Source organism: Portunus trituberculatus, chromosome 40, assembly GCF_017591435.1.
Source record: "Portunus trituberculatus isolate SZX2019 chromosome 40, ASM1759143v1, whole genome shotgun sequence".
NCBI classification, from domain to species: domain Eukaryota; kingdom Metazoa; phylum Arthropoda; class Malacostraca; order Decapoda; family Portunidae; genus Portunus; species Portunus trituberculatus.
This window is the reverse complement of record NC_059294.1, coordinates 9116604-9126318: the sequence shown is the minus strand read 5'-3', so window position 1 is coordinate 9126318 and position 9715 is coordinate 9116604. Positions and strand designations below refer to the sequence as shown.

The 9715-nt window shown below is 44.4% G+C and overlaps 1 non-coding gene across 1 annotated transcript; it reads right to left on the bottom strand.

The window, feature by feature from the left end:
* Positions 1-4734: 4734 nt before the first annotated feature.
* On the bottom strand, positions 4735-4807 carry Trnar-acg. Its single transcript has one exon. It is a non-coding gene; the product is annotated as a tRNA-Arg (tRNA).
* Positions 4808-9715: the final 4908 nt, after the last annotated feature.

The window sequence follows — 9715 nt, the reverse complement described above, 5'->3', positions numbered from 1 at the left end:
TATCGCTAGACACAGTTCACGTGCGACATACAACCAGAAAAGTCCCGTTTACATATATTTCTGGCCGGTTAGACGCCATCTCTCCTTCCCTTTATCTTTCCTACCACTCACTCAACCCCTCCTCCCTGTACCCTTCCCTCCTCCTACTCTGAACCGTTGTCTCTCTCTCTCTCTCTCTCTCTCTCTCTCTCTCTCTCTCTCTCTCTCTCTCTCTCTCTCTCTCTCTCTCTCTCTCTCTCTCTCACTTTGCGTCACTATCCTTATGTTTCAGTGTTTTATGTGCCGCTGCAGTGATATTTTTGCCAAGGCTCACAGGTGGCCAGGTAATTGAAAGCCAGCACCTGACGGGGATGCAGCGTGTAACTCCATAGGTTCAAAGGACACGAGTCAACTGTACTGGGGCGCCGGGACAGATTTAGATGATAGTGGTGAGTGGTAGTGGAGGTTGTGAGGTTGGAAGGTTGGTTGGTGGTTGGGTAGATGAGTGTGTCTGTGTGTCTGTGTGGGAAAGGCAGGGTGGTGCGGTGATTGAGTGAAGGAATGAGGGAATAAATGAAGGAAAGAAGGAAAGGAAGGGTGCTTGGTGAATCTTGCATCTGAAGTTAAGGTAAAGATTGTCTGCCTCAAGGTGACGCGTAGAGCTGACTGGCTGCCTCCTCTCTATGTATTACAATGACAAAACACATTCCCCCTCTTTGCCCACCTGCCATGGATCCCGCCCCGAAATGCCCTCCTCCTCGATTTATGATGCTTAAAAATTCCATATCATTAAACAATACATCGCGGAAACTCTCTCCCTTGATCCCTCCATAATCTCTCCATCGTTCTCTCCCTCCCTCAACCCTCTCGAGCCATTTCTCCACCATCATTTCCGCCATTACCTCCATCATCTCCCAAAATTCTCTCCTACCTTCCCTCTCTCCACCACCACCACTGCCCTCCTCCATCCCTCCACCCGTGCCTCTATCACTCGCTTACCTTAGCCAGACCATCACCTGTCTGGAAGCCATTTGGGGAATAAACGTCACGGATCTTGCGGCTCCAGGGGGCGGGAGTAAGACCAGGATTTTCGACTCTGTGGTGCGAAGTCTCCTTAAGTGGAAAGCCTACATGACGGGTACTGTAGAAGAGGAGGGAAGTTTTGTAGGATTAGGTGTGATGTGTCTGTGGAGAGGTATGGGTGTAAATGGGGAGGTGGAATGGGTTAGCGGGAGGTGGAATAGGTGGGAGGGAAGGAGCGTGAAGAGCAGGATGATGTAGGATCGGTGTGTATAAGGAGGAAATGGAGGGGAGGGGGATAAGACCGGAATGGACATGGTGATATGGGTGATGGAGAAAGGTTATGGGTACGTGAGGGAGAGAATGGGTCTTGCGAGAGAGAAATAAGGAGAGAAGGAGAAGGAGAAGGAGCTAAGAGGAGAGGGAGCTAGGAGGAGGAGGAGAAGGAGGAAAAGGAGGAGGAGAGAAAGATAAACATAGGCGAATGATGATTAGAAAGTGTGCAATTATGGAGCCGTGAATGGAAAGGAACACACACACACACACACACACACACACACACACACACACACACACACGGACAGCCGGCAATGAAAGGCAAAATCAAAGACTACTGAAGCTGGAGTAATGATGAAATAACAAGCACACACCACGAGCGTCCACACGTGTTGGCGATGAAATATTCCACCTGGGCAACCCTTTTTATGCTCACACGAGAGAGGGTAAACAGGCACTTCTGAATCCATATCCGAGAGAGAGAGAGAGAGAGAGAGAGAGAGAGAGAGAGAGAGAGAGAGAGAGAGAGAGAGAGAGAGAGAGAGAGAGAGAGAGAGAGAGAGAGAGAGAGAGAGAGAGAGAGAGAGAGAGAGAGAGAGAGAGAGAGAGAGAGAGAGAGAGAGAGAGAGAGAGAGAGAGAGAGAACCACAAGGACACACTACATACCACTAAACCAACTTTCCTTTCCTTCCCAACACACACACACACACACACACACACACACACACACACACACACACACACACACACACACGAGCACGAGCACGAGGGAGGGAAAAAATGATGGATGTATTTTAATGCAAGAAGTTTCCTCTTAAATTTCCTTCCCCCTTGTAAGGACACACCGGTGGAAACTTTACCATCCCCCACCCCCTTTCTTTAAAACCCAAGCCTAGAGGAGGAAAGAATTAGACCAAAACATGCCTCTTCTTTTTTTTCTCTTCCGTTCTTACTTTTATCCTCCCACGTGTAGAGGAGCGGGAGGTATTGATACTGTACACGCTAGGAAAGTGTGACAAGTTGTGCTTCTTTTCGTGGCGTGCGACGGTAACTGAAGCTTTTAAAGGGCGTCTTTTGTGGGGCGATGCAGCGAGAAAGGGGATCTTTTCATGGGCGTTTGGACGGGAAAAGATGGGAAGGAGGGAGACGCAAGGGGGGAGTAAAAGAAAACGACAAGGTAGGAGGAGGAGGAGGACGAGGTAGGATATGGTCGTGTGTGCAGGGAAGAGTGAAAGGGAGAGGAGGAAAAAAAAAGAAAGGAAGGAAGGAAGGAAAGGGGTGAAAGGAGACGCTGTGTGTGTGTGTGTGTGTGTGTGTGTGTGTGTGTGTGTGTGTGTGTGTGTGTGTGTGTGTGTGTGTGTGTGTAAAACCCGTAAAAACATTCAATATAGAAGTTGGGCTTACCTCTCTGATGTGTATGTATGGTGATATAAGTGGCAAGTAGAAGTGGCAGCAGCAGCAGCAGCAGCAGTAGTAGTAGTAGTAGTAGTAGTAGTAGTAGTTGTAATAGTAGCAGTAGTAGTAGCAGTAGCAGTAACAGTAGTAGTAGTAGCGAATGAAAGAAGAAGCTGCGAGGAAGGAAGAGGAAGAAGATTGGGGTGACGTTGGTATCGATGCACATTCTCCAAGAAGAAAGAAAGACGGATGTAAGCGACTGCGATCCAACACCAGTAAGCCGCGGAGGAAATTGTGTTAGCCTTAGTGCGCCGCGGAGCAAGACAGACAAGGCGTGATAGATGGAGGTAGAGAGAGAGAGAGAGAGAGAGAGAGAGAGAGAGAGAGAGAGAGAGAGAGAGAGAGAGAGAGAGAGAGAGAGAGAGAGAGAGAGAGAGAGGGGAAAGGAGGACTTGACAACAAAATATTTTACGTTTTCATTCGGTTTTACAAGAATTTTTAAGTCACAAAGAAGGTGGAGTAAAACTGACACCATAAATTATCAATGTGCTGAGAACTGACACCCCGCCCTTCTCTCTCTCTCTCTCTCTCTCTCTCTCTCTCTCTCTCTCTCTCTCTCTCTCTCTCTCTCTCTCATTACCACGCATCTCTGTCTCATCCGTCACGTAGCACGCCCTCCTGTAGATACCATGTGTGTGTGTGTGTGTGTGTGTGTGTGTGTGTGTGTGTGTGTGTGTGTGTGTGTGTGTGTGTGCCAAAAAAAGTGCACGAGACATTAAAGAAAACACAGACATTAGATTCATTATAGCCAAAAATAGAAGCTAATACGATTAAGCATGTGAGAGAGAGAGAGAGAGAGAGAGAGAGAGAGAGAGAGAGAGAGAGAGAGAGAGAGTCACGCATCAGGAACCAAGGAAAAGAATGAATGGCCAAAAAGAAAGGAGGCAAAAAAAATGTTTTGAAAAAATGAACATGTATCACATTAAGGTGGTGGAGGAAAAAATATCACAAAGGAAGTGGAGAGAAAGAAAGAAGGGAAAAAAAGGGAGAAAAATAGTGAGAAAGAGAGGAGACAGAGAACACCGGATGAGAGAGAAGAGAATTAGGAAGTGGGAGGGAGGGAGAAAAAGGAGGAGGAGGAGGAGGAGGAGGAGGAGGAGGAGGAGGAGGAGGAGGAGGAGGAGGAGGAGGAGGAGGAGGAAACAGAAGACAACTAAAGAATGAATGGGGGGTTAGGGGGATGATAGGGGCGGTCTGAGAAGACGGGGGAAAAAAAGAACAGTGCTGAAAACTACGAACAGATGAGAAAGAAGAGGAGGAGGAAGAGGAGAGGAGGAGGAGGAGGAGGAGGAGGAGGAGGAGGAGGAGGAGGAGGAGGAGCAGGCAGGGAGAAAATAGGAGAAAAAAAGAAAGAGGAAGAGAAAAGGAAGGGAAAAGCACGTAGAAGGGGTGAAGGTTGAGAAAGAGAAGGGGAAAGAAGTGAGTGAGGGGAACATTAAAAAGAGTGATGGCGGTTTAGGTGTACCAGAGAGGGGAAGGAAGAAGGGAGAGGGAGACAGAAAGAGAGAAAGGGAGGAAGAGAGGGAGGGAACCTGAGATGGGTGCCTCCTCCATCGTGGGAACTACTGAGGGAGGCACACGGCAGCATCCAAGACCATGTGGGGAGAGACAAAGGCTGGTGGAGACTGGCTCGGATACCACCACCATCACCATCTGTGTGTGTGTGTGTGTGTGTGTGTGTGTGTGTGTGTGTGTGTGTATCTTTAAAAGTAAGTTATGCTTCCAATGTCAGATCTTTTAATGTTAAACTTTTTTTTTATGCAAGTGAGGAAGCTGGCCAAGGGCAACAAAAAAAAAAATATATATAAAAGAAAAGGCTCACTTGATTGCCAGTTCCCTTAAAGATAATAAGAGTTAGCCAAAAGTCTGGGATAAATGTCTTGAAACTGCTATATCTTCCTTGGAGAAAAAAAAAATTCAATGAATCTAATATAAATGATAAATAAATACACAGAAAAACATCCAGGTATAAGAAGAAAACAGTTAAAAAAAAAAAGACTCACACGACCTCGCCAGGATTCGAACCTGGAATCTTCTGATCCGTAGTCAGACGCGTTATCCGTTGCGCCACGAGGCCTGTACACAAGAAGAACTTTACTTAATTTTTGAAACTATAATGACGTGGCGAGGTAACCTATTACGAATCACTCACGAAAGGCGACTATAAATAAGAAGCATGTCCCAATGATTAAGCGAAGAATGCTATTTTAATGAAGTTCTAGAGAGAGAGAGAGAGAGAGAGAGAGAGAGAGAGAGAGAGAGTTAGACGATAATACAAAACCGTAAAGAAACGCATCAAAAGTGAAAATCAAAAGAAAAACAAAAACATTCACCTCGAAAGAAATTACACAGAATTAGTGATACAATATTCAACATCTCACCAATGACAGCAATAGTGACGTGAAGGAGATACTTGGAGACGTGACAAGAAAAATATACAGTAGAAAATTATTAACTGTTTTAAAAGAAGAGAAAATTGAGGAGGGAAAGTTATTAGAAGCCAGTGATGGACGTATCTTGTGCTTCAAATTTCGGGGTTCGAACTGATTCTTCCGTCATTCCTATTATATGATACCAATCCAGCTTTTCCAAGTGACCTTTTCTCTCTCTCTCTCTCTCTCTCTCTCTCTCTCTCTCTCTCTCTCTCTCTCTCTCTATATATATATATATATATATATATGTATGTGTGTGTGTGTGTGTGTGTGTGTGTGTGTGTGTGTGTGTGTGTGTGTGTGTGTGTGTGTGTGTGTGTGTTTATTCCCCTTTCAATCTGTCTATTTGTCTGTCTGTCTTTCTAAACGCGTATTTATTTCTTTTGTCATTGGATCACAGACAGAAATTAGCAACCAAGCTATTTTGAGAGAGAGGTTACGTCACGGTACACAATTCATAGTTTAAGTTAGGTAGTAAAAGACAATAAAAGGTATGAGTAGGTTCAATCAAAGGACGTAACCAAACTATAGCTAAACTCGTGGCCAATCCTAATGTTAACTAAGTGAATAGGTAACAAGGTAAATAAATAAGTACGTAACATATTAAAAATGACTCAAGTTAGATCATTAATAAAAGACAATAAAAGGTATGAGTAGGTTCAATCAAAGGACGTAACCAAACTATAGCTAAACTCCCTGGCCAATCCTAACGTTAAGTAAATGAATAGGAAACAAAGTAAATAACTAACTAACGAACCAATCAACCTTCAACTGTTTAAGCTCAATAAGGGAAATAGCGAGGGAGTGAGCCATTTTTTTCGTTCTTTAATATTTTGTTGCCGTTGGTCAGTCTTTCTCTCTTACATAAAAAAAAAAAAACAGTGAACTAAGTATTAGGGGATGAAGCGTGCATAATTATTTTCTTGTTTCTTCACATACAGCCGTGAGATACATAAAATGAATAAACGAAAGGTATTAAAATAGTTAGGAAGGTTGATATAAATGTACTCCCACTCTATCTATCTATATGTATAAGTAGCAGCATCCGGGCACTCGAGCTCAGGGTGGGAAGGCGCCGCGACTCTTGATAACCACGTGTGTAAGGCGAAACGAAGGAATTCACTGAGTCACGCCTTTAAAAAAACGATCATTCCTCCTCGGCCAATAAAACCTGAACATCAGCACCATATGTAAGTACCAAACGAGAGAGAGAGAGAGAGAGAGAGAGAGAGAGAGAGAGAGAGAGAGAGAGAGAGAGAGAGAGAGAGAGACGAGAGGAAAAAAAATTCAAACTCGACTAAAACGAATCTCATTTCACTTAATTTGGTCGTTCTCATATTGCCTTTAAAGTACACACACACACACACACACACACACACACACACACACACACACACACACACACACACACACACACACACACACACACACACACACACACACAGACAATGCACACAATGGTAAGGGAAGGACGACGTGATAGCAGGCGCGGCTTCATGGCTTCTAACAGCGCTGAGCTACAAAACGGCTTAATTAATGCAATACTCATTAATTTTCAGGCTCAGAGAGAGAGAGAGAGAGAGAGAGAGAGAGAGAGAGAGAGAGAGAGAGAGAGAGAGGGAGCAGCAGGAAAGTAACACAAGAAGCTCGAGTTTCTGTGGCATTTATTCCTCAGATATTTGTGGGACTAACGAAGGAAACTAGACACTTATTTACTTGTTTTAGCGCGACAGTGGCATTACGTGGCGTGGTTTTTATTCGAGAGAGAGAGAGAGAGAGAGAGAGAGAGAGAGAGAGAGAGAGAGAGAGAGAGAGAGAGACGAGAGGTGGTCACCGTGAACTCAGAGAAACTTGGAACCCTAACAAATCTATCCATCATTTTTTTCCTTCACATATTTTCTTCTTGCAGTGAAAATTTTACGCTTATTCAAGGAGAGAGAGAGAGAGAGAGAGAGAGAGAGAGAGAGAGAGAGAGAGAGAGAGAGAGAGAAGGAAGGAAGATCTGGCGAGGTGTCAGGTTGGGAAAGCATTAGACGGGGAGAATGAGAGAGGGGCGAGAAGGGGAGACGTAGAGGGAGAGAGGGAGAGGGGGAGAGAAAGAGGGTGGAGGAGGAGGAGAAGGAGTAGGAGGAGTAGGAGGAGGAGGAGGAAGGATGACAGAGAGGGAAGTGGAGTGATGAATGTAGGAGATGAAGCAAAGGTTGGGCGAGAGGAGAGAGAGAGAGAGAGAGAGAGAGAGAGAGAGAGAGAGAGAGAGAGAGAGAGAGAGAGAGAGAGAGAGAGAGAGAGAGAGAGAGAGAGAGAGAGAGAGATGGGACAAAAACGAAGAAAGCTACAATAAAAAAGGCAGATAAAAGGAATATTAAGAAAGAGGGGAAGGGAGCGAGGCACGTAAAAATAAGATATATGAGTAGGAGGAGAACAAGGAAAGAAAAAGGAGGAGGAGGAGGAGGAGGAGGAGGAGGAGGAGGAGGAGGAGGAGGAGGAGGAAAAAAAAACAGAGAGGTAAAGAAGACACCAACACGAAGTAGAGGTGTGAGAGAAGGGAGAAGGGAATGCCAAGGAAAAGAAAAAAAAGTGTGAGGGGAGAGTCTATTGAGGGGAGGAGAGGATGGGGAGGAAAGGGAAGGGGGAGGGAACGTGGTGCTACCTGAATAACTAAGCCAACCTATGCCTCTTGACTATAAGCACTGAGACCAAGAATAAACCTACGCTTTCTGTATTTCCATCTTCCTACGACTTGACTTCTTTTAAGAGGGAAGTTTCAAGATATTTGTCTCTGACTTTTGGCTAATTTATATGAATCTTGAAGGGAACTGGCATTTCAATTAGGCGTTTATTTTATATTTTTATCTTTAGTTACCCTTGGCTGGTTAGGTTAGGTTAGTACAGCGGTGGGATAGGCTGACATACACACACGCACTCACGGACACACACACACACACACACACACACACACACACACACACACAACTTCCTCCCTCCCTTCCCACACCTTATCTTAACAAAGCATGATGTGAGATAACGAAAGCGAGAAAGTTGAATGGAAATGTGAATACTTTAGGTAAACTTCTATACAAAAATAAAAGAAAGTGTTATCCATGCATATAAAAACATTAGTTCCTCTTGATAATACGTACCAAATTAAACTGTGAGTCATTACATTAAGGTGTCTCTCTCTCTCTCTCTCTCTCTCTCTCTCTCTCTCTCTCAACAAGCAATACAGATCAACAAAGAAACAGAAGACTGGAACAGACTCAGTAATTAGCTATTTCTCATTTTCTATTTCTTTATTACTTTCTTTAATTTCGATTTAATAATGAGCTTTGATAGACCAGATAGACCCGTGGATTGTGGTCATGCAGAGTTACAGAGAACAGTATTTCGTTTTCTTTCAGGTGTAGTCTGTGGTCAGTTTTCTTCATACATAAAAGAACAAAAGGAATAGATCAAGTGTGAGAGTCAGTAACAGTATCAGTGGTGGTGGTGATAGTGGTGTTGGTGGTGGTAGTGATAGTGGTGGTGGTGATGGACACATGCTCTCTACGCTCCAATGGGACAAAACATAGTCAGCTCAGCTCAATAAGTACATAAATATAAACTTCATGTCATAACTACGAGTGACAGTGACGCGTGTTATAATTTTGTAATATTTTATGGTAATTTCTTTACAAGTGCAGTCGGGGGAATTATATGGAAATGTGTAAATTGTGTAGCTCTCTCTCTCTCTCTCTCTCTCTCTCTCTCTCTTTACCGATTCATTTCCAGTTGATTTTTTGTCGCAATTATTAAAGCAAGCGATTGAAAGAGTAACGTACCCTATTCCCTAGCACTGATTGGGTTAATTGGTACGATGGTATGTGTGTATGTGCGTGTGCTTGTGTGCGCGCGTGTGTGTGTATGTATATATGCGCGCGTATGTATGTGTATGTGTGTATGGGAGAGCGTGTACGTGTGCAATAGTGTATGTATACATGAACGAGTCTGTGTATACATTCCCATTGGTCGGACAGGTGGGTTAGCAGGCGGGCAGGGAGGCAGACAGGAGAGTTAAAGCTTGTTTGTGATGTATGATAACAATAAAAAATGCAAATAAATAAACTGCGGTACCAAACAACACCTGTCACGGCCGCTGCCAACACGAACAATCTGACATGACAGGCCAAAAAGAATCACATACTCGCTCTTCTGTCAGTCATGTTAAAGGTAGAGCAGCGGTGATGAGCGAGGGAGAGAAGGAACTCTTACTCAGATAGGGAGATGAACGTGGCGACTGTAGGATGAGCTTGAGGAGAAGAAGGAGTGAGGAGGAGGTAAGGAGGAGTGTGGATGTGAGGAAAGGGAAGGTAAGGAGGAGGAGGAGCTGCAGTGAGAGTACGGAAAGAGGCAATTGAGATTAATGGGAATCTGAGAATGAATAGGACGAACAAGAGGATGAAGAGGAAAGAGGACTAAAAGGAGAACGTGGAGGACAAGGAGGAGGAAATTCAGGTCTAGGAGGAGGCACAGATGGACCATGAAGAAGAGAACGATGGTGACGAGTAAAAAAAATA